Genomic DNA, 23,800 nt, shown 5'->3' with positions numbered 1-23,800 from the left:
TGCATAGACTACAAGAGGTTAAGTATAAGTACTCTGAAATCAGTCTAGATCTGGTGCAAATCTTGGTACACAAGCAGGCACTTCACTCTCTCACCATGTATTTTTTAAGTCATTTAGTTGAAATAATAGCAAACTCCATGGTTGTTATGCAGAGTAAATGATATAATGAAAATAGTTCAATTAGCTCATTCCAGAAACAGAATATTTGTTCAATAAATAGGAGGTAGTCTGTTTTCTATAAGAAAATAAAGGAAATAATACTGAACATTGAAATGAAAATTGCAAAAGGTGAATACCTTTAGCTAGAAGAAGACAAATCAGATCACAATAAGGCTACAGAAGTTGATAAAGAGGTGTGCATAGTGCAACTTTCTTACTATTAAAACTGGAAGCTGTGCAACATACAGTCAAAATACTTCATGATTAGATAAAAAATTATTAATTATAGTTTGATGTCATTATTTCTTGGTTCCTTTTTTATAATCACACTTACAGAGTAACAAACAATAACACTGTACAATCTAAGACTGTTAGAGTCTTTCTATTTCCTTAGTGTAATTTCAGTTTCTTCTTTCAGGAGTCCAAGGTGTCAATAGACAGTCCCATGATTAGTACACAGAGAATCACTTGCATATATAGTCGACACATTTTAAAAACAAAAATGTTAACTTGCTGATATCAGCAGTTTAAGAAGCTACAGCATAGGTTTAATAGAAACCGAAACATACTACAAGTAAGCATGCCTTTAGGTACAGAATCCTCTAATCTCCTATTGAAAGGAATGGGTAGGAAGGAATAGCAGATTTCATCTAAGAGTTTTTCCTTTATACGTAGCCAAGTGTTTAATAAACCTGATAGAATCTATAATGAACAATGATTGTACAGTTTATGATAGGTATATATTACAAGTGATATAATAGAAATATGCCCAATATCATCTCAAAACCTTAAAAATATATATGACAAAAATATTAAAATAATTCTGATATTGTGCCTTTAAATCATATTCTGCATTCCACTGAGATGATCATAGAAATGCTGAAATAGATTCAAAGCTGCAGGACTGCTCAAAACTCCTAGTTGCAGTATAGAGTAATGTAAACATGGACTTGGAGCTCGGCATGCATGGGTCTGAGTCCCAGGCATGCCATTTACTAACTCCATTACCTTACGCAAATAGATGGAAGGCTTTCACCTTGCATCATGTTAACATTGTAACTGATGTTATAAGAACCATTATTATAATTAAAAATGAAACACTAAAGTGATACCATCATGATTATGTAGCATTTTCTATAATTTCTAATCAATTCAGTAGTATATGAAATGTAAATGAGATAATAACTAATATAAATCAACAAAAAGTGCAAGAATACAAGAATCATCAGACAAATTAATTGACGACTATAGCCCTCCAAAAGGAATATATATATAATATGTATGTAAATTTGTTATCTGATAAATTTGACAACACTAATCAATCAAAAAGATAAGGTTACTCATTGGGAAACCTGGTAATATATATAACACTTTTAACCATATATGTTTCAAATGAATTAAAGAGTCAAAAGGAAAAGTATTGAAAGAAGAAAATATAGTAAAGATATTTTTAAATCTCTCAGTCAGAAGGCATTTTTAAGCCAAATGGAATAAAACATGCAGATTAACTAATCCCTGATTCTGAGTCCCTATGGCAATTTTTGTACCTTTTAATTATATCCCACTCCAATTCTGCAGATGAAGGAAAAACAAAAATAGGTGGATAGCAAAGTAATTAAGCCTACTGGCCTGGAATCACACTTTTGCTATAGCAGTGCAACAATGCTTGGGCAAAGCAAGTAACCTTTCTCTGCCTCAGTTTCTTCAGCTGTAAAATGGAAATAATAATACCTACTGTATAGCTTTGGTTTTGGAATAAAAAAGCACTTATAACAATGCCTGGTAAATTATATATTCTCAGTAAATGCTAGCTATTATTATTATTTTATTACACACTCCCTCACAAAATGACATCCAGAAGAAAATATGATGGTATCATGAAATAATAAACACAAATAAATAAATAAAGAGTGGGGACATGGTAAAGCCAGCAGTGTGACTCAATAGGTATGACAAAATGATCCCTCTTATTATGGTAGGGCTTCAGATTTGGCTGTATACCCTCAGCCAATCCAAAACACAAACATCATTTATACAATTCCTACTACCCACAATATAAAAATTTGAAGTTGCTCTGATGTAGCATTATTTTTTAATCTAAAACCAATCAGGAATTTCTGCCATGAGCATACATTTTGCACCATAAACCCCTTCATCTATAGTTATTTCAACATCAGGCTACTCACGTATGCCCTGTTAAACAGTGATTGCAAGGTACTTGTCATCTAACCATAAGTTTATTTTTCTTGGTGGACTCAAGTGTGTTCCATTTCCTTTGCTTTCACTTACCCTCCATCAGCATTGCTGACCCACCCCAGAGAACCAGCAGGGCTTCTCATTGAACTTGGTGTAAAGTCCAATCCTTCTGCCCGGCACAGAAGGCCCTAATTGTCATTCTTTTTCTTCATTATGACAGCACCCTGTGTGCGGGCCAGTAAGAACTGACTGCCATCCTCTCAATGTTTTATGGTCATTCACTGTTTGGTACCCTTACAAATGCTTAAAAAGTACCTTTTTCATCAGAAATGTTTCTGCTCTGTAACCCAACTAGCTGTCTCAACTTCATGCCTCAAAAATCGAGTTCCCTCCTCTGAAAAGTCTCTTCTGACTTCTTCCAGCTGAGAAAGACACTGCTTTTCTATCTCCCACAGTTCCCTGCATAGATATCTTTTACATCACAGATGTTAGAGTCACCACTTAACATGACTTTCCGACAATACCATGTGCTCTTTGCGGGCTGATTTTTCTGTTTTATTTATCTCTACTTGGAAACCCACATGGCATGCTTACTCAATATTTGTCAAAATAATTATTGAGTGAGTAAATGCGTCTGTGTGAGTATGTGAAGTGAATGAAACATAATGTGTGAACAAATGACTCTGTTTCTCTTCCTGATTTGCTCCCAGTAAATTCTCTATTGTTTGATAGATGTCCTGTATTGATAGTACAGATTTGGGGTTCATGTAAAAATTTAAAATTTTTAGGGCACTTGAGTACACCAAGTAAGAAAATGAGATTAAAGCCCCCCCCCACCACTCTAACTGAGCTAATGGTGAGGCTATTTAAAGGTGAGGCATTTAACACTATGGGATTTTAAACAGAGCCAATTCGACAGTGCTTAATGTGAACAATGTAATTATTTTAGGATGTTGGAGACTAAATTATGAAGAACACATTTTATTAGTCATGAATAAATTGCCAATTCTTTGTTGTTTAGAAATTTACTAAAACCCCCTAGATATTTTTGAATTATGGGACTTGATTTAACTACCAGACATTAATGAGATTAAATAATTCACTAAAAGAGGCAGCTTTTAATTGGCACAATTTCATTTCACTAATGCCCATGTTTTCTCTAAATTATTTAATATGTGACTTTAACTCCCACGGAACAGCTTATACTTAAATGAATTTGGAACACTACCATTTTGATAGAAGAAAATGTCAACCTTTTATACAAAACTACATACTTGGCCTACTGTACTGTTATGTGTATACATCAGAGCAAGGTCCATGATGATATCCTATATGTATTTAGAAACATAACTATTAGACATTCAAATAGTATACATCTTATTCCTCAGTTTAAAAAAAAAGATAAAAGGCAATCATTTAGTAATTTTAAGTTCATTTAGGCACTAAAGTTAGGACTGGTGCTGAAAAAATGTTGATACTTGGATTGGAGAAATCAGAAGAGCAATCAAAATGGTATAAATGAAGTAGTTAAACGGTTAACACTTTTTGACCTAGTAGTAAATAATTGGTAAAAATTATATTTATAGCTATTAGATTTGGACAGATTGAAAAGTCTGTGTGAAAACTACCTTTAGACATAGTGTAACCACCTAAAACTCCCGTGTAGATAGTCACAATACTTCCCTCATCTTTTGAGACATACCTATAATATTTCAAGAATTCTATCTCTTTTCCCATAAATATTATGACAATTATCAGAAAATGAATCTCAGTTTTGAATACTGATAATTCAGTTCTGCCACTGATTTACTCCTTCTTCCAAAAGCATTTCAATTTCTTAGTATTTAAGTCATTCTATTACCTCTCTTGAAGCTATTGACTTCCCTCCAACCCAACTTGAACCTGCCAGCCCGAGCCATCAACTCTCCTGCAAATCACTCTTTAACAGTTTCCCATTTTATTCTGGAGTTTCACTAACACATTCTCTACTAAGAAACCAGAGAAACTTTTAAAATATTTAAATAAGTCAATGTCACTTATCTGCTTAATGACTTCTATGAATTTTCATTGCCATTAGCGTAATATCCAAAATCTTTTTCATGCCCTCCAAGACCTCAGTATTCTGACTCCTCCCTACACCTCCCACCTCAAATGGATGCCACGTTCCCTCTCATGCTCGTTGCCCCAGCAAAATTTCCTCCTCAGTTCCTTAAGATCTTATGATATTTCCTATCAAAGAGTTTTGCCTGCTTTTGCCTAGAATTTTCCTCCTACTCTGTCCTTCACTTGCTAACTCTTACTAACTTTCAGGTCTTACCTTAAATGTCACTTCTTCAGAGACCTCCAGTCTTTTACATACATCTATATTTTGCAATTCTCTTTTACCAATGAATGAACCTCGCTTTAACAATTTCTTACATGTCTGTCTCCCGCATGAGATTTAAAAGTCTGTGATGACAGAAGTCATGTCTGTCTTGTTCGGCATTTTACCCCTTCTCTATAATTAGGCGCTAACAAAATAAAGAGTAGGCACACTCGGCTATCTCTGAGCAGGAGTGGCCCAAACATCAGCTCACCAATTCCACTGAAATTCATTGCACTGGAATGTGATTGTGCTGAATCTAAATCCAAGGTCAGGACAACCAGAGGAGGCCAGAAGTTTAGGTTAGTGGGTCCCTCACAGGACTCAGTCTAAAACAGAAAAAGCATTAGTGAGCCACATGCCCCAACAACTTGAGTTAAAACAAACAAACCAAAAAAAGCAGAAGAAGAGAGAATAAAATAATTTTAAGATAAAAATAACTCAGGTTAAAAGTGACAATCAAAATTTTGTGCTTTGAAGTAGAAAACAACCTTAGGCATTACCCGACACAACTTGCCAAATACTGAGGAAATATTCTATCCTATCCCACGCCCCTTTTATCCTTCTAGTGGTGTTCCACCTTCTAAAAAAAACTGTGTTGATGAAACCGCAGGGTAATAAGCCTCATGAAGACAGCGGAATCCCTGGGTGTTTAGAGAAAATGACAGAGGCTAGTAGGGCAGAAGTCCTCCTGGACAGGTGCTCCCTGGCAAGGTGAATTGCAAACCTCAGTTCTTCCTCACCTCTGTATTTTACTCTCCCATTTCCTTTCTTTCTTTCATTTTATTTCCCCTCCCTTTATCCATCGCTCCTCCCTAGTTCTCTAGCTCTCTCCTTTATCTCTAATATTGCCCTCTTCCATCATGCTGAATTTTCTTTAATCAAAGTAAGTTCTTTAATCGAAAAGTGGTTTTTATTTCCATCTTATGGGGCTTCAAAATGCAGAAGACAGAAATAGGAGAAAAATGGTGAATTAGGGGCAGAAAAATACGTGAAGGAAATCTGACCCTCTGCACTCTCCCGTATTCCTCTGTAAATTAGATTCTATGTAAGAATGGTGAGGGGTGGGTGGCAGACAGCAGAGCCAGAAGGGGATCAGGAAGTGAAATGTACTTAAACAGCTTCTTTGTGTTCAAGTATAGGCTATCACGGATCATACTGAACACACTATCTCTGTGCGTATGTTCTGCTTGTGTGTTTAGATTTATAATGTGATAAAAAAAAAGAGGAAGAACTGGTTTTTGAAGGCAAGGACTCTACCAATAGATGAAAAAGGGAAAATTCCGTTTTTCACTAAATTGCAAAGAAATGTCACCCATTGAAAAAACAACTGGTAGACTATTACATACTGAAGATAAGTTACACATTCCCACTGTAATAGTTACCTCAGGTGAAAAATTTTAAATCTTTCCTTTGTGATTTAGGATTGACTTTGTCTTTTATATTTGACTTGCTGAGCTTTCCATTGAATATTTTACCTTCTCGAATTATGTTCCATATACTCACTTATGTCTCATTCAAAACACCATGAGTTATTCTCAAGGCTTCTGCAACGGTCTTCTAAATTGGTCTCCCTTCTTCCCCTCTTGCTTTCTAGTCTATTCTCTAATGCTTAGCCAGAGTGATCCTGTTAAAGTGTAAATGAGACTCTGCCACACCTGTGCCTTATCCAAACCCTTCCATGGACAACAGGCTTTATACTGCCCAGCCCCTTTCTACTTCTCTAACTTCATCTTTTGATATTCTCCTTTTTTCTTTTGTTCTCTCTTGGTTAAGAATACTGTCCTCCTTGCTGTTCCTCGCATTGAACACCTTTTCCCTACTTACCAACATGACTCACAGTCTTAATGCCTTCAGGTTTCTGCTAAAATGTCATTTTGTCAGAGATACAGCCTTGATCACTTTATGTAAAACTGCCTCTTCTCATCATTAGCATTCCTTATTCTCTTATTCTGACACATTATTTGTTTGTTTATTGTCTGTCTGCCATCACTTGAATATAAACTCCAAGAGGACAAGAATATAATTTTTTTCACAGCTGTATTCCCAGTTCTTGGAAGAGTATGGCACTGTAATGAAAATCTGTTGAATAAAAGATTGTTCTCAGTACGTAAGTGACATGCACAGATTTCATGGTATGAGTACCTAGATAATCACCTGTAGATAAAAACAGTAATATCTACTTTTGCTAATTAACCTGAGATAGAGTTCAAGGGATTTGCAAGAGATTATACATTAAAAACATAGAACCAAGTCCGGAGACCCTGTCTTCATAATTACTTCTTTTTCTATTTTTCTTGCATCTTGTAAGGGAGAATCAGCTGGACATACTTCCAAAACATAAAACAGCAAAGCTTCTGACACCTGACAAAAGGGCAGAGTAACGAGCTGCCTTATTTATAAGAAGTTATGTTCAGAGAAAAAAAAATCCAAGTGGTAGAAACTAACTGTTGAGTGTGATGTAACAAAGCTTGGAGGATATGCCACAGCCCAGTCAGAATTCAACTTTCAAATCCCTACTAGAATGTCATGAGACATTATACATTGTTAAAAAGCTGCCAGTTCCTTCCCCAGAGCAGATGCCATCTCTGTGATGGGTGAAGCAATTTTCTCTGCTGATCTGTGAAGGTTCTTCAGCCCTTGAGTTCTCTGGAAATATGAGTGCAAGATATTGAGTGTGAAATGTTAAAAACAATAACTAGTTATTCATGCCGTTCAAATGTAATTTGTTTACAGGAAAGACCTGACTTTTCTGAAGTGGTATATTCAGGTTTCAAATTAAATACTTATACTAAGAAATATGTTATCTTATGATGTGCGTATAGTTTACCTCTCATTTCTTTTCTTATCTTTCATTCAGTGTGTTCAGTATGATCCGTGATAGCCTATACTTGAACACAAAGAAGCTGTTTAAGTACATTTCACTTCCTGATCCCCTTCTGGCTCTGCTGTCTGCCACCCACCCCTCACCATTCTTACATAGAATCTAATTTACAGAGGAATACGGGAGAGTGCAGAGGGTCAGATTTCCTTCACGTATTTTTCTGCCCCTAATTCACCATTTTTCTCCTATTTCTGTCTTCTGCATTTTGAAGCCCCATAAGATGGAAATAAAAACCACTTTTCGATTAAAGAACTTACTTTGATTAAAGAAAATTCAGCATGATGGAAGAGGGCAATATTAGAGATAAAGGAGAGAGCTAGAGAACTAGGGAGGAACGATGGATAAAGGGAGGGGAAATAAAATGAAAGAAAGAAAGGAAATGGGAGAGTAAAATACAGAGGTGAGGAAGAACTGAGGTTTGCAATTCACCTTGCCAGGGAGCACCTGTCCAGGAGGACTTCTGCCCTACTAGCCTCTGTCATTTTCTCTAAACACCCAGGGATTCCTCTGTCTTCATGAGGCTTATTACCCTGCGGTTTCATCAACACAGTTTTTTTTAGAAGGTGGAACACCACTAGAAGGATAAAAGGGGCGTGGGATAGGATAGAATATTTCCTCAGTATTTGGCAAGTTGTGTCGGGTAATGCCTAAGGTTGTTTTCTACTTCAAGGCACAAAATTTTGATTGTCACTTTTAACCTCAGTTATTTTTATCTTAAAATTATTTTATTCTCTCTTCTTCTGCTTTTTTTGGTTTGTTTGTTTTAACTCAAGTTGTTGGGGCATGTGGCTCACTAATGCTTTTTCTGTTTTAGACTGAGTCCTGTGAGGGACCCACTAACCTAAACTTCTGGCCTCCTCTGGTTGTCCTGACCTTGGATTTAGATTCAGCACAATCACATTCCAGTGCAATGAATTTCAGTGGAATTGGTGAGCTGATGTTTGGGCCACTCCTGCTCAGAGATAGCCGAGTGTGCCTACTCTTTATTTTGTTAGCACCTAATTATAGAGATACACATACCACACACACACAAAACCACCCTCTCTTTACCATTATGACCAGCAACTTTACTCTTTATAGGAAAATACTTCATGTATTTATGTAGCTAAAAATGTCATAGCATTCTAAGAAGCGCAATGAAGAAGTAGCAAGTTTGTAAAAACACATGTGGCGTTCATGACTAGGCATAGTTACCCGCAAAGTTTGTCCATTCTTTACCCTTAACTTATTCATTCATTCATGTGACAGTCATTTTTGATCACCTGTTATGTACCACATGCTTTCAGAGATATAAATAAGTTGAGCACACTGGATGAAAGATAAGAAAAGAACTGAGAGGTAAACTATAATTACATACATCATAAGATAACATATTTCTTACTATAAATGTTTAATTTGAAACCTGAATATACCACTTCAGAAAAGTCAGGTCTTTCCTATAAACAAATTGCATTTGAACGACATGAATAACTAGTTATTGTTTTTAACATTTCACACTCAATATCTTGCACTCATATTTCCAGAGAACTTAAGGGCTGAAGAACTTTCGCAGATTAGCAGAGAAAATTGATTCACCAATCACAAAGATGGCATCTGCTCTGGGGAAGGAGCTGGCAGCTTTTTAACAATGTATAATTAACATCTTGCTGGATTTTTTAATGTTCCAAAGAGATATGTGTCTTCTTTCTTAGAGGTAACAGAGGTAAACCAGGAACACTAGGAAACTGGGAAACACTCAAGAATTATGAACTACTTGTCTTTCCTTCTCCTTCAGTGACAGTTTCTCTTTTTCTCAATTCTCAGGGATCCATTTCAACACATCACATAAAAAGCAGCTTTCTTAACATGGTTTGGGAGGTTAATGAATTTCTTGGATCCAGAAATCCATGAAATTATAAGCAAACTTTAGCATTTAGCATATGTGTTAGAGAACAAACAAACAAAAACCAATGCAAACTAGTTTAAATGAGAAAGGGAATTTCTTAGCTCATGCTACCAAAAAGTCAAAAAGTACAGTTGGCTTCAAGAAACTCTTGTTCCCAAAGCTCAAAAGATATTAGGGCTCTGTCTTCTCCTTACCTCAATACAGATCTCTGAAATGTGGCAGAAATGAGGACTTCTACTTGCCCAAGACTCACATCCTGCCACCTGAAAATCTAAGGGAAAAAGGGCACCCTCCCCACAGAGGGATATAATAATTAATTTTATGTGTCAACTTTACTGGGCTAAGAGATGCCCAAATGGCTGGTAAAACACTATTTCTGGGTGTATCTGTGAGAGTGTTTCCAGAAGAGATTAGCATTTGAATTAGTACACTGAGTAAAGAAATTAGTTAGCCCTCACCAGTTACAGTGGGCTATCCACCCACTCACTCTGCAATGAACAAAAAAAGGTAGAGAAAGGAGAATTGGACCTCTCTGCCTGAGTAGGAACATCCATCTTCCTCTGCCCTCAGACATCAATACTCCTGGTTCTTGGGCGTTCGAACTCCCACTGGGACTTACATAATTGGCTCACTTGGTTCTCAGTACTTTGAGTTTGGACTGGAACTACATCATCAACTCCAAATAAACCACAATTAAATGGGTTCCACCAATGAAGAGGGGGGAGATTTACCCTAAGAAAGAGGGAGTGGTATGGCCACCGAAAGCAGCAGATTAGTCCTAAGTATCTATATGCATATTTATAAGCAAGAGAAGAAAGTGTCGAAAACTTTCTTCAGATTCTAAAAGGAGTCTGTGATGTCCTCTCAAAAGTTTAAATAGCATTGTAATGAGTATAGCATTATTACCTGGAGGTACAGAGAAAGAGAATCCCCAAGAATGAAAAAGCAGGTATTTTTCAATGGCAATAGGATTTGACCAGCATGAATTTCCTCTTGTCAAATAACCGTAATTTAGCATCAAGGGATTCATTCAAGTTCTTACAGAAATGGAGATCATAAACTTTCAAGAGCCTAAATCATGTGCTGAATAGAAACTCAGTTTCTCATGAGATGAGTTTGTTTGTTGTCGTTATTTTTCTCCTTGTTTTGACTGGTAGGCCCTACAATCATGACACATGGCGGATAATCACAAAGAGACTGTTTTATCTCCCACTGTCTTTTCAAATTCATTTCGTGTGGTAAGCTCTTCGCCTGCTCTTGGATAAAAACTCAGGCACTGTCATGACCCATGTGATGACTCAGATAACAAGAGCCATGTTACTTCAAATTGTCAAACACAGTGAGACTCAGAAAGTTAGAATGCCTATAATACTAAAACCCTGATCTTCATTTAATTTTTCTGTGAAGTCCTGGCTTCATTTTTATGTCTAAGGATTTTTGATGCACATCCAGCCTGCAACTGTAATAATGTGCATAGATTGTTAGAAAAAAAATCCTGAATGGATCCAACATATAACACAACCAGAACACTGAACAAGCAAGACTAATGGAATCCAATCCCAAAGCAACATTTTCTTTTTTCTTCTTTCCTGGCCTTTTACCTTTGTTTGGAAAAGCTTGCTTTTCCTATCCTGGGTAATAGTTGCTTAGTGCTCAAAATTTAGACAATACAAAGTTTCCTTAAAGCAACAAATGCATAGATTTGATTCACTTCTTAGCATATCCAGACTAATATAATAATCCAAGATCCCACTTTCCTTCAAAGTTATAGCTACTTTACTCCCTGCTAGGGCCCACAGAAGATAGAAAAATAAATGAGCCAAGTAAGAAGGCATATTCAGCTTACTGTTTTCTCCCTGTGTTCCTCCACTATATTGCTAAGCATGGTTTCTGAATCCTCCAAAGCTGAAGCATAAGGAGGGAGAGATGTTAATTAGAGAGGCGAACATTTGTACTTGTTACTGTCATAGCTGGTTCTGTATTCTCTGGTCCTGGCTTTTTCTTGCACAGCACATTGGTTGGTCCTGCCCTAGTTGCTACCAACCTCTCACCTGCAGTATTTTTGATTTAGACCGTGCACTCACCTTATCACTTCCTTCTTCTTCAGCCCATCAGAGTCCGGCAATTCATGTCCAACTTTTTTGTGCTGAGTCTGTTTGCTCCTCTAAGCAACCCACTTGGTCAGGACCTGAAATGATTTTACTCAAGTTTGATCTCACCATTGTCCATATCATGTTCAAGTGACGCAGTCACTCGTCTTTAGCCCTCACATGCTCAGGGAATGTAGGCCCATCCTCACAGAGTCACTTCAGCCCTGACGACTTAGGTATCTCAGGTGGATGCAGACACTAATCCATGGTATCCTCTATTCCTGCTCCTCCAAATGCACAGGGCGTGTGTCATGTTCTCCCTCTATACTTGGATTAAAAGGAGGGGTCAGGGCTTCCCTGGTGGCGCAGTGGTTGAGAGTCCGCCTGCCGATGCAGGGGACACAGGTTCGTGCCCCAGTCCAGGAGGATCCCACATGCTGCGGAGCGGCTGGGCCCGTGAGCCATGGCTGCTGAGGCTGCGCGTCCCGAGCCTGTGCTCCGCAACGGGAGAGGCCACGACAGTGAGAGGCCCACGTACCGCAAAAAAAAAAAAAAAAAAACAAAGGAGGGGCCAATGGTGGAGGCTTTCCAAAGAAATTCTTTCTCAATCTCCAATAATCTGACACTTTATAATACCAATTTTGGCAAGGGATAATATAATTGATTTTCAAATATTTCCTTAATATTTTTGCATTTCGTTCTGGCTCTTCATTTTGTAATATCATCTTTATTTGATTTTGTTGATTCAATCAAATGTTCTACTTTAACAACCTGTTAAAATGTTATTTGTTATTTTTAAATATATTTCTCATTTTGTGTCCGATAATATAATTCTAAATAGAATGAAGTAGAAAAATGTCTGTATGAGTCTATGAATCACAGTGTTTACATATCAATTCCAGTTACAGTGTCCATTTACTCTAAAATTGTTCAACAAGAATGACTATATGTCATGAGTAATTGTTTCAACTTCTCCTTAGGTGGATATATTTGTTCCATGGAGTTAGCCTTTCTCTGGAATATATATGTTTGCTGCTTTCCTCCAAGTCATAATACAGAGTCCATAAATATGTATACACTATCCATTTCATCCTATTCACCTTAAATGAAACTTTCCTGCACATGGATATTGCCCCTCACCTACTGCATATCCCCATGCCCAGAATTAGCCCAGACAACTTTTCTCTTGACTTACTTGCTTCTTCTACCCTCTTATCTCCCCATCTTAGCTCTTGGCAATAACTTTGTTCAAAAGACTATTTGAAGGAACTACTCTGCCTCCCATGGTTATGGATGTGTCCTTTGCCCTCCAGTGACCTACATCCAGGCACCCCTGGGACACTCCTGAAACTCTCATCAGTGCCTAGGCCCATCAGTTAAGAGGGATTCAATACAAAAGGCTAACTCTTGTCATCTAATGGCGGTGTTTATGTGTGTTTGTTTTCATGGCAGTATTAATTGCTATCACAAGACAAGGATCTGTTACAATCAGCCATTTATTTGATAGTGTCCATTTGATTATTTATTTTTATCTGAAAGCAGAGTGCAATTTTTAAAGTGCATCAGTCCCTTCGCTCTCTGACTAAAATAGGGAATGATTTCTTTCTTCTCATTCCATCAGTCAAAGCATCACAAACAAAGCTTTGATGGATGATCAGCCATGATGAATTAGAATTATGTCATTATTAGAAAATGTCCCATGATCACTTTTCCAAGTGTATATCAATTATAGAGTCTTTGAATTTAGCCAGGAAAACATCTTCCTGTCTCTGCCCTTTATGTAGTACCTTTTGCAGTTAACTCTTTCGTTGCTTTGTCCCTAATGGCTGTGATTTTAATACTATCGTATCAACCTAAATAATAGCTTGGGCTTCCTCTAAAGACATTCCTTTTGACAGTCTTCTTAGTCATACTGCTGGATTCCTCCAGCACTTTCTAATAGAGAGCAACCAAGTGAGACTGAAATGGAGAGAACATTTCATTCCAGATTCAAACAAGTGTCACTCACACAAGTTGATATTTTGAGTCTCATTATATTGTTTCAAGAACAAGTCATGCACTTACTATACACTGTCTTATAATATTTCACCAATACGCTTCCAGTCTGTATGATACGATAAAATTCCTTGGTATTCTACCTGGCAATATTTCCTCTACTTACAAGTAAGGCAATAAATGAACCACTCACTGAAATATGCTCCTTAGGGAGGCAGCAAAGCACAATGGTGCTTATGGCAGTTGAGCCCTAGGGAAAAGTAAATGAGCTTTAGAATCAAAGAGAATTCCCTGGTGGTCTAGTGGTTAGGACTCCGCGCTTCCACTGCAGGGTGCACGGGTTCGATACTTGCTTGGGAACTAAGATCCCACATGCTGTGCAGCCAAAAAAAGAAAAAGAGAATCAAAGAGAATTGTGACAAGTTGGATGCTTTTCATGGCTTCTCCTTTGCAAGTTCTCAAAGCACATTTGTTCTATTTTACTTTTCACATTTTTGATATCTGAAAATTAATATACATATATATATGAATGCCCAGTATGGCTGAGAAATTTGATTCAGCCCATTGGAGTTAATGATAAGAAAAGAACTGTTTTTCTTGCAGAACTCAGTATTAATATATACAATAATTTAAAGTTTTTTTCAAACTAGGCAGTATGCACACTCTTTTCCTTTGGTAAAGAGGAATGGAATGCAAATTATTGGTCTCTTTTCAGTGCCTAGAGAAAATTATAGAAGAAACAAACAAAAAAAGTTACATTAAATGTGGAAATTTACATAGGAAAGAACAGGCTTTTTATCTGTTTTGATAGAACTTTATTTAACAATATTAGAAGTCTTATTTTTATAATAAGAAAACATAGAAACTATAAGATAGAATATGTGTAGAAATACTGTGTTTTATCACGATCACAGAGGATAGCTTAATCACCTCAATGCTGTATTCACTCTGTTCAAAAACAAAAAAGAAGTCTCATTTGGAGAAATCATATCTTACTTTTTATTACTATTTTCAAATTTTTATTTTGGAATCAAAATAAAGTTTGATTCTATACTCATGTGGAATTTTCAGTCACATTCTGTAGGCAACTACCCAGCTTCATAATTGCTGAGTAATAAACAGAAGAGAAGAGAACTTCCTTAATATTTTCAGTTAGTGAAATTCACTGGAAGGAATATTCAATTAAAGATGGACAGGACTATATTCTAGCTACAGATCTTTTATTAAACTATTTATTTTCCTTGCAAAAAAACAAGGTGAAGAAATATATAAATGCTCTAAAAAGTGTAAAATGCAACCCAAACATAAAACATCTCAATGACAGAGCTCATTTTAGTCCTTCTGGATTTTTCTAACTTTGACACTATTCATCAGAATGGTTTCAGCGTTTATATTCAATAACAAGAGTAAAGAAAATTAGATGACAGGTGAAATTCAAAAGGAGATACATCCATGCCACATGACTCTTATCTCACTGTGACAACACTATTACATTAGCTGGTGTGGCAGACAGACTCCAGGGCAGCTGCCTGTGATCTTTGTTTCCTAGTATACACATCCTTGTATAACCTTTACTCCCTGCTCATGGGTGGGGCCTGTCACTCCTTCCTAGCCAACAGAACATGGCAAAGGTTATGAGATGCTACTTCTACGATTGTGTTACTATCTACAAGGCTCTGTCTTGCTAACAGACTCTCTCAAAAGACTCTAGTTGTAGGCTTGATGAAGTAAGGAGCCATGTTGGAAAAGACAAATGGCAAGGAGCTGTGGGTGGCCTCTATGAATTGTGAGCAACTTCTAGGAGCTGAGCACAGCCTCCAACAGACAGCTAGCAAGAAGCCAGGTCTTGTGGTATATAGTCACAAGAAAATGAATTCTGTCAACAGCCTTTGTGAGCTTAGAAATGGATTTCTCCTCATCTCAGATAGGAGTGCAGTCTGGTCACATCTTTTTTTTAAAATTTTTTTTTTTTTACATCTTTATTGAAGTATAATAGCTTTACAATGGTGTGTTAGTTTCTGTTTTATAACAAAGTGAATCAGTTATACATATACATATGTTCCCATATCTCTTCCCTCTTGCGTCTCCCTCCCTCCCACCCTCCCTGTCCCACCCCTCTAGGTGGTCACAAACACCAAGCTGATCTCCCTGTGCTATGCGGCTGCTTCCCACTAGCTATCTATTTTACGTTTGGTAGTGTATATGTGTCCATGCCACCCTCTCGCTTTGTCACAGCTTCCCCTTCCCCTTCCCCATATCCTCAAGTCCATTCTCTAGTAGGTCTGTGTCTTTATTCCTGTCTTACCCCTAGGTTCTTCATGACATTTTTTTTTCTTAAATTCCATATATATTTCTAAGAGCCTGAGCAGACATCTCAGCTACTCTGTCACTAGATTCCCAACTCCCAACCCACAGAAAATGTGAAATAATAAAATGTGTGCTGTTTTAAGCTGCTAAGCTTATTATATTTGTTATTCAGTAAGAGAAAACTAATATAGTTGGTAAAGGATTCATTATTAACCTGACCTAGCTAGTGACAACTATCAAGCCAGGAGGTTAAATGATCTTTTGATAAGTCACAGCCTGATATTGGTCATCATTCTCTCTGAAATACTGATTGTAAATTTAATACTCCCACATTTGCACTGAATCAGCTGGCTGTACCGTAAAATTTGGAAATCTAAATCAAAAGATTATTTGCCGTTAACAATTATCTACATGTTTCTTCTCACTCTAACTGTAAGAAATATCAAAAAATACTGGGTTCAAAGATATATAAATGAGTAAAAATGTGTTTGTAAACTATGTCTAGTTCTTTCATTACAACTGTCTGATTCATCACCAAGAAGGCCTAGAATATCAGACGCTTTTTGTAGCTAAAACAATAAGAATTTGTGCAGACATGCTATAAGCAGAGCATATTTATTAAGTGCCACTCAATATGTCTACTTTCTAATATCAAAGGCACCAACTATTTTATTTCCATTTTCCCATTCTGTTCTTCTTTTTTTCCCCATTCTCTTCTATTATTTCCTCAACATTGGAGTCTCTTAATTTCTGATTTAAACGTTCCAAAGTGCAGAATGCAATAATCAATTATCTAACACCAATGGTTACTCTCCTTGCCCAGTGGGCTCTAAGTACTAAAAGGAAATCTGTTAGGTCTTCTCCCCTTATGTGAGGATTCTATGAGATTAAATTCTTAGCTCTAGTGTTAAATGTATTAACAACCATCCAAAACTAAGTGAGCTAATTCTCTGCTTTTCCCAACAGAGAGACACCAAAGAGGACTTTGGATCACTCCATTTGAATGTTTCTATTTAAGTATAGGTGATATAGTGAGCACAAAAATACCCTTTTCTCTAAAAGACCTCCTACCTACCAAGACATGCAGTGCTTTCCTGGGCCACTTCCCCCTACTCTAGTGGGAACTCCAACTATTTTTATGTCAGAGTAAGTGCTGGAAATTGTTCAGCTACTATTTTCTAGTGTTTTTTTTTCCCCACCACCACATTATCTCATAGATGTCCAACTAAGTACACAGCCAGAGACTAGAGCATCGTCACTTCTCTGCAAATCTGCAGGTCTCTTTCTGCCCTACATATTCTAGCCACCCTGCCTTCTTGTCACTCTGATTTCTATGTTCTCAATTCAGGGTGACTGCTAGGCTGTGTTTAGGATCTTGCCCCCTCTTCACCTCTCTCTGTAGCAGTCTGGAAACTGCTTTTGGATATGAAGGTGAAGCAATCATAGATTAACCTCATTTTTTACCCCTTTTGTGTAGATCATTGCCTATTGCCTAATGTTGAAAAACAGTTTCATATATTAGTCCAGTTTTCTGGTTGTATCAAAGGAGTTTGATCTCAAATAGCAAAGGAGTTTGCTATTCTAATGGCAATTAATCTCTTCTTGGCCAATACCAGGAGTCCTCATATCTTTTTCACTCTATCCTTCACAAAATGAAGGATACCATGTGTGACTTGGCATTATCATAGACAGCACCTGTACCACACAATTGAACCCCAAAGAAATGATAAGCTGGAGAGAGAAGTTTTCGCTCTGGGGAAAGTAATTTGGAGGCTCAATGGACAAGAGCAGACATCCTGGGTTTATATCCTGGTGTGCTACCTATTAGCTATGTGACCTTTTGCAAATCATTAAGTGTTCTCTGCCCCAATTTTCCCATATGTCAAACGTGGATAGCAATAATACCTCTCATATGAGTGTTGTGAAGATTCAATTATTTGATACATGCAAAGTGCTTGAAGAGTGCCTAGCATATGTTAATTATTACATATTTATAATTATAATAATTATTATTACTATTATAGCTTGAGGAGATGAGAAAAACGGTGTTGAGAAAAATGGGTGATATGGGTGATATGACTATTTGGTTGGGGAGTAAAAGACAATACTCCTCAATACATGTGAACTATGTATTACCCAGGATGGGTTATATTACCAAGGATGGGTTCTGTGGTCCTACACTAAGGCTAAAGTTCAAAAAAGTGTCCTGAAAGTATGTGCAGTTACAACTAAAGAAGAAAAAAATTTCTTGATAGATATAGAATTAAACACAAAGTCAGAAAATTTTGTGAAATGTTCTTCTCTGATGGCCTTTAAAATTAGGCGGATCCAGGATCCTTTGAATACAAGGGTAAAGTTCTAAATTGTCCTGATAGCAGAGGGTGTTCATTCACCCATGTGTTTGTCTCTTCATTCACCCATGTGTTTGTTTCTTCATTCAATAAAGGGTGATTAGCATCTATTATGGCTTTTGTTTGAGGTCTTATCTGATACAAAGATAAAGCATGGGCTTCCCAACCTTGACAAGCTCAGAATGAAGAGGTAAAGGACGATATAAAAACACATATTTTCAAGGCAAATAGATGTCTAGAGTGTAATAAAAGAACCAAAAATAATTGCCTAAGAGTACTTGTAGCCTTAATTTAAGGTTAAAAGATACTGTATTGACAGTTTATTTTAAAAACATCAACTCATATTATTTTCCTACAGAAATCTCAAATAATTAATTTTTTTTAAATGGAAAGGATGTTTTGATTCAATGATAGTGAATGACTAACCATTATATGCCAATAAATATATTTAATAATCAGTTAAAATTTAATCTTCAAATATTCAAAGATTAAAATTAAAGCAAAGATAAACAATGTTTCTCCTCACTTTGGCCTCCCTTTGTAGCTCTCTAAACTCTATGATTTCAAAAAATGAATGATGACTAATTCTAGATACCCCCGTGAAGATAATCTTCAGAAAATCCATCTTATTTCATTTGACCTCATGGGGGACTGAAGATAGGTGTGTCAAGTGTAATAGAGAATAAGAAATAAAAAAGATAGCTACCAAGTGGTGACAGATGTGCAATTCTGTGAATACTCTAAAAATCACTTAATTGTACACTTTAAAAGCATGAACTTGGGAGACTGGTTCAGGATGGCGGAATAGAAGGATGTGCGCTCACTCCCGCTTGCAAGAGCACCAGAATCACAACTAACTGCTGAACAATCATTGAAAGGAAGACACTGGAACTCACCAAAAAGATACCCCACATCCAAAGACAAAGGAGAACCTGCAATGAGATGGTAGGAGGGGTGCAGTCACAATAAAATCAAATCACATAATGGCTGGGTGGGTGACTCACAAACTGGAGAACACTTATACCAGAGAAGTCCATCCACTAGAGTGAAGGTTCTCAGTCCCGTGTCAGGCTTCCCAACCTGGGGGTCTGGCAACAGGAGGAGGAATTCCTAGAGAATCAGACTTTGAAGGCTAGTGGGATTTGACTGCAGGACTCGGGGAAACAGAGACTCCACTCTTGGAGGGCACACACAAAGTAGTGTGCACATCAGGACCCAGGGGAAGGAGCAGTGACCCCATAGGAGACTGAACCAGACTTACCTGCTAGTGTTGGAGGGTCTCCTACAGAGGCAGGGGGTGGCTGTGGCTCACCATGGGGACAAGGACACTGGCAGCAGAAGTTCTGGGAAGTACTCCTTGGTGTGAGCCCTCCCAGAGTCCGCCATTAGCCCCACCAAAGAGCCAGGTAGGCTCCAGTGCTAGATCGCCTCAGGCCAAACAACCAACATGGAGGGAACCCAGCCCCACACACCAGCAGACAAGCAGGTTAAAGTTTTACTGAGCTCTGCCCACCAGAGCAACACCCAGCTCTACCCACCACAAGTCCCTCCCATCACAAGCCTCTTAGATAGCCTTATCCACCAGAGGGCAGAGAGCAAAAGCAAGAAGAAATACAATTCGGCAGCCTGTGGAAGGAAAACCACCTTCAGAGAAAGACAAAATGAAAAGGAAGAGGACTTTGTACCAGATGAAGGAACAAGATAAAATGCCAGAAAAACAACTAAATGAAGTGGAGATAAGCAACATTCCAGAAAAAGAATTCAGAATAATGATAGTGAAGTTGATCCAGGACTTTGGAAAAAGAATGGAGGCAAAGATCAAGAAGATGCAAGAAATGTTTAACAAAGACCTAGAAGAATCAAACAAACAGAGATGAACAATACAATAACTGAAATGGAAAAAATACACTAGAAGGAAGCAATAGCAGAATAACTGAGGCAGAAGAACAGGTAGGTGACCTGGAAGACAAAATGGTGGAATTCACTGCCATGGAACGGAATAAAGAAAAAAGAATGAAAAGAAATGAAGACAGCCTAAGAGACCTCTGGGACAATATTAAACTCAACAACATTCATATTATAGGGGTCCCAGAAGGAGAAGAGAGAGAGAAAGGATCCAAGAAAATATTTGAAGAGATTATAGACAAAAACTTCCCTAACATGGGAAAGGAAATAGCCACACAAGTCCAGGAAATGGAGAGTATCCCAGGCAGGATAAACCCAAGGAGAAACATGCCGAGACACACAGTAATCAAATTGACAAAAATTAAAGACAAAGAAAAATTATTGAAAGCAACTAGGGAAAAACAACAAATAACAGACAAGGGAACTCCCATGAGGTTAACAGCTGATTTCTCAGCAGAAGCTCTACAAGCCAGAAAGGAGTGGTACGATATATTTAAAGTGATGAAAGGGAATAACCTACAACCAAGATTACTCTACCCGGCAAGGATCTCATTCTGATTGGACGGAGAAATCAAAAGCTTTACAGACAAGCAAAAGCTAAGAGAATACAGCGCCACCAAACCAGCACTACAACAAAGGCTAAAGGAGCTTCTCTAAGTGGGAAACACAAGAGAAAAAAAGGAACTACAAAAACAAACCAATAACAATTAAGAAAATGATAACAGGAACATACATATCGATAATTACCAAAAACATGAATGGATTACATGTTCCAACCAAAAGACACAGGCTCGCTGAATGTATACAAAAACAAGAACCATATATATGCTGTATACAAGAGACCCACTTCAGATCTAGGGACACATACAGACTGAAAATGAGGGGATGGAAAAAGATATTCCATGCAAATGGAAATCAAAAGAAAGCTGGAGTAACAATACTCATATCAGATAAAATAGACTTTCATATAAAGAATGTTACAAGAGACAAGGAAGGACACTATGTAATGATCAAGAGATCAATCCACGAAGAAGATATAACAGTTATAAATATATATGCACCCAACATAGGAGCACCTTAATACATAGGCAAATGCTAACAGCTATAAAACAGGAAATCGACAGTAACACAATAATAGTGGGGGACTTTACCACCTCACTTACACCAATGGACAGATCATCCAGACAGAAAATTAATAAGAAAACACAAACTTTAAATGACACAATAGACCAGATAGATTTAATTGATATTACAGGACATTCCATCCAAAAACAGCAGATTACACTTTCTTCTACAGTGCTCAGGGAACATTCTCCAGGATAGATCACATCTTGAGTCAGAAATCAAGCCTTGGTAAATTTAAGAAAATTGAAATCATATCAAGCATCTTTTCCTACCACAATGTTATGAAATTAGAAATTAATTATAGGGAAAAAATGTAAGAAACAGAAACAAATGGAGGCTAAAGAATACGTTACTAAATAAGCAACAGATCACTGAAGAAATCAAAGAGGAAATCAAAAAATACCTAGAGACAAATTACAACAAAAACATAACAATCCAAAACATATGGGATGCAGCAAAAGCAGTTCTAAGAGAGAAGTTTATAGCAATACAAGCCTACTTCACAAAACAAGAAAAATCTCAAATAAACAATCTAACCTTCCACCTAAAGGAACTAGAGAAAGAAGAACAAACAAAACCTAAAGTCAGTAGAAGGAAAGAAATCATAAAGATCAGAGCAGAAATAAATGAAGTAGAAACAAAGAAAGCAACAGCAAAGATCAATAAAACTAAAAGCTGGTTCTTTGAGGAGATAAACAAAATTGATAAACCTTTAGCCAGACTCATCAAGAAAAAGTGGGAGAGGATGCAATTAATAAAATTAGAAATTATAAAAGAGAAGTTACAATGGACACCGTAGAAATACAAAGCATCATAAGAGACTACAACAAGCAATTCTACGCCAACATAATGGACAACCTGGAAAAAATGGGCAAGTTCTTAGAGAGGTATAACCTTCCAAGACTGAGCCAGGAAGAAATAGAAAATATGAACAGACCAATCACAAGTAATGAAATTGAAACTGTGATTAAAAATCTTCCAACAAACAAAAGTCCAGGACCAGATGGCTTCACAGGTGAATTCTATCAAACATTTAGAGAAGAGCTAACACCCACCTTTCTCAAATTCTTCCAAAAAATTGCAGAGGAAGGAACACTCCCAAACTCATTCTATGAGGCCACCGTCACCCTGATACGAAAATCAGACAGAGAGACTACAAAAAAAGAAAATTACAGACCAATATCACTGATGAACATATATGCAAAAATCCTCAACAAAATAAGAGCAAACAGAATCCAACAACACATTAAAAGGATCATATATCATGATCAAGTGGGATTTATCCCAGGGATGCAAGGATTCTTCAATATATGCACATCAATCAATGTGATACACGATATTAACAAATTGAAGAATAAAATCCATACGATCATCTCAATACATGCAGAAAAAGCTTTTGACAAAATTCAACACCCATGTATGATAAAAACTCTCCAGAAAGTAGGCATAGAGGGAACCTACCTCAACATAATAAAGGCCATATATGACAAACCTACAGCAAACATCATTCTCAATGGTGAAAAACTGAAAACTTTTCCTCTAAGATCATGAATAAGACAAAGTTGCCCACTCTCACCACTATTATTCAACATAGTTTTGGAAGTTTTAGCCACAGCAATTAGAGAAGAAAAAGAAATAAAAAGAATCCAAATCGGAAAAGAAGAAGTAAAACTGTCACTGTTTACAGATGACAAGATACTATACATAGAGGATCCTAAAGCTGCCACCAGAAAACTACCAGAGGTAATCAATGAATTTGGTAAAGTTGCAGGATACAAAATTAATGCACAGAAATCTCTTGCATTCCTATATACTAATGATGAAAAGTCTGAAAGAGAAATTAAGGAAACACTCCCATTTACCATTGCAACAAAAACAATAAAATACCTAGGAATACCCCTACCTAGGGAGACAAAAGATCTGTATGCAGAAAACTATAAGACACTGATGAAAGAAATTAAAGATGATACCAACAGATGGAGAGATATACCATGTTCCTGGAATGGAAGAATCAATATTGTAAAAATGACTATACTACCCAAATCAATCTACAGATTCAATGCAATCCCTATCAAATTATCAATGGCATTTTTTACAGAACTAGAACAAAAAATCTTAAAATTTGTATGGAGATACAAGATCCCCGAATAGCCAAAGCAGTCTTGAGGGAAAAAATCGGAGCTGGAGTAATCAGACTCCCTGACTTCAGGCTATACTACAAAGCTACAGTAATCAAGACAATATGGTACTGGCAGAAAAACAGAAATATAGATCAATGGAACAAGATAGAAAGCCCAGAGATAAACCCACGCACCTATGGTCAACTAATCTATGACAAAGGAGACAAGGATATACAATGGAGAAAAGACAGTCTCTTCAATAAGTGGTGCTGGGAAAACTGGACAGGTACATGTAAAATAATGAAATTAGAACACTCCTTAACCCCATTCACAAAAAACTCAAAATGGATTCGAGACCTAAATGTAAGACTGGACACTAAAAAACCCTTAGAGGAAAACATAGGAAGAACACTCTTTGTCA

At 37.1% G+C, this 23,800-nt stretch overlaps 1 protein-coding gene across 16 annotated transcripts in view; it reads right to left on the bottom strand.

The window, feature by feature from the left end:
- Positions 1-23,800, bottom strand: part of LOC307185259 (uncharacterized protein) — a 1,189,055-nt gene that overhangs the window by 355,677 nt on the left and 809,578 nt on the right. Inside the window, exon 1 of one of the 16 annotated variants that reach the window (XM_079919219.1) lies at positions 11,571-11,858. The exons of the other annotated variants lie outside the window; for them this stretch is intronic. The gene's annotated coding sequence lies outside the window, so the exon portion shown is untranslated. Of the gene's footprint in view, positions 1-11,570; positions 11,859-23,800 lie in introns of those variants that run through there. 16 annotated transcript variants of the gene reach the window in all.

This window comes from Stenella coeruleoalba, assembly GCF_951394435.1.
Source record: "Stenella coeruleoalba genome assembly, chromosome: 4".
Taxonomy (NCBI): domain Eukaryota; kingdom Metazoa; phylum Chordata; class Mammalia; order Artiodactyla; family Delphinidae; genus Stenella; species Stenella coeruleoalba.
The sequence above is the reverse complement of the archived record's forward strand: the minus strand, read 5'-3'. Positions and strand labels throughout refer to the sequence as shown.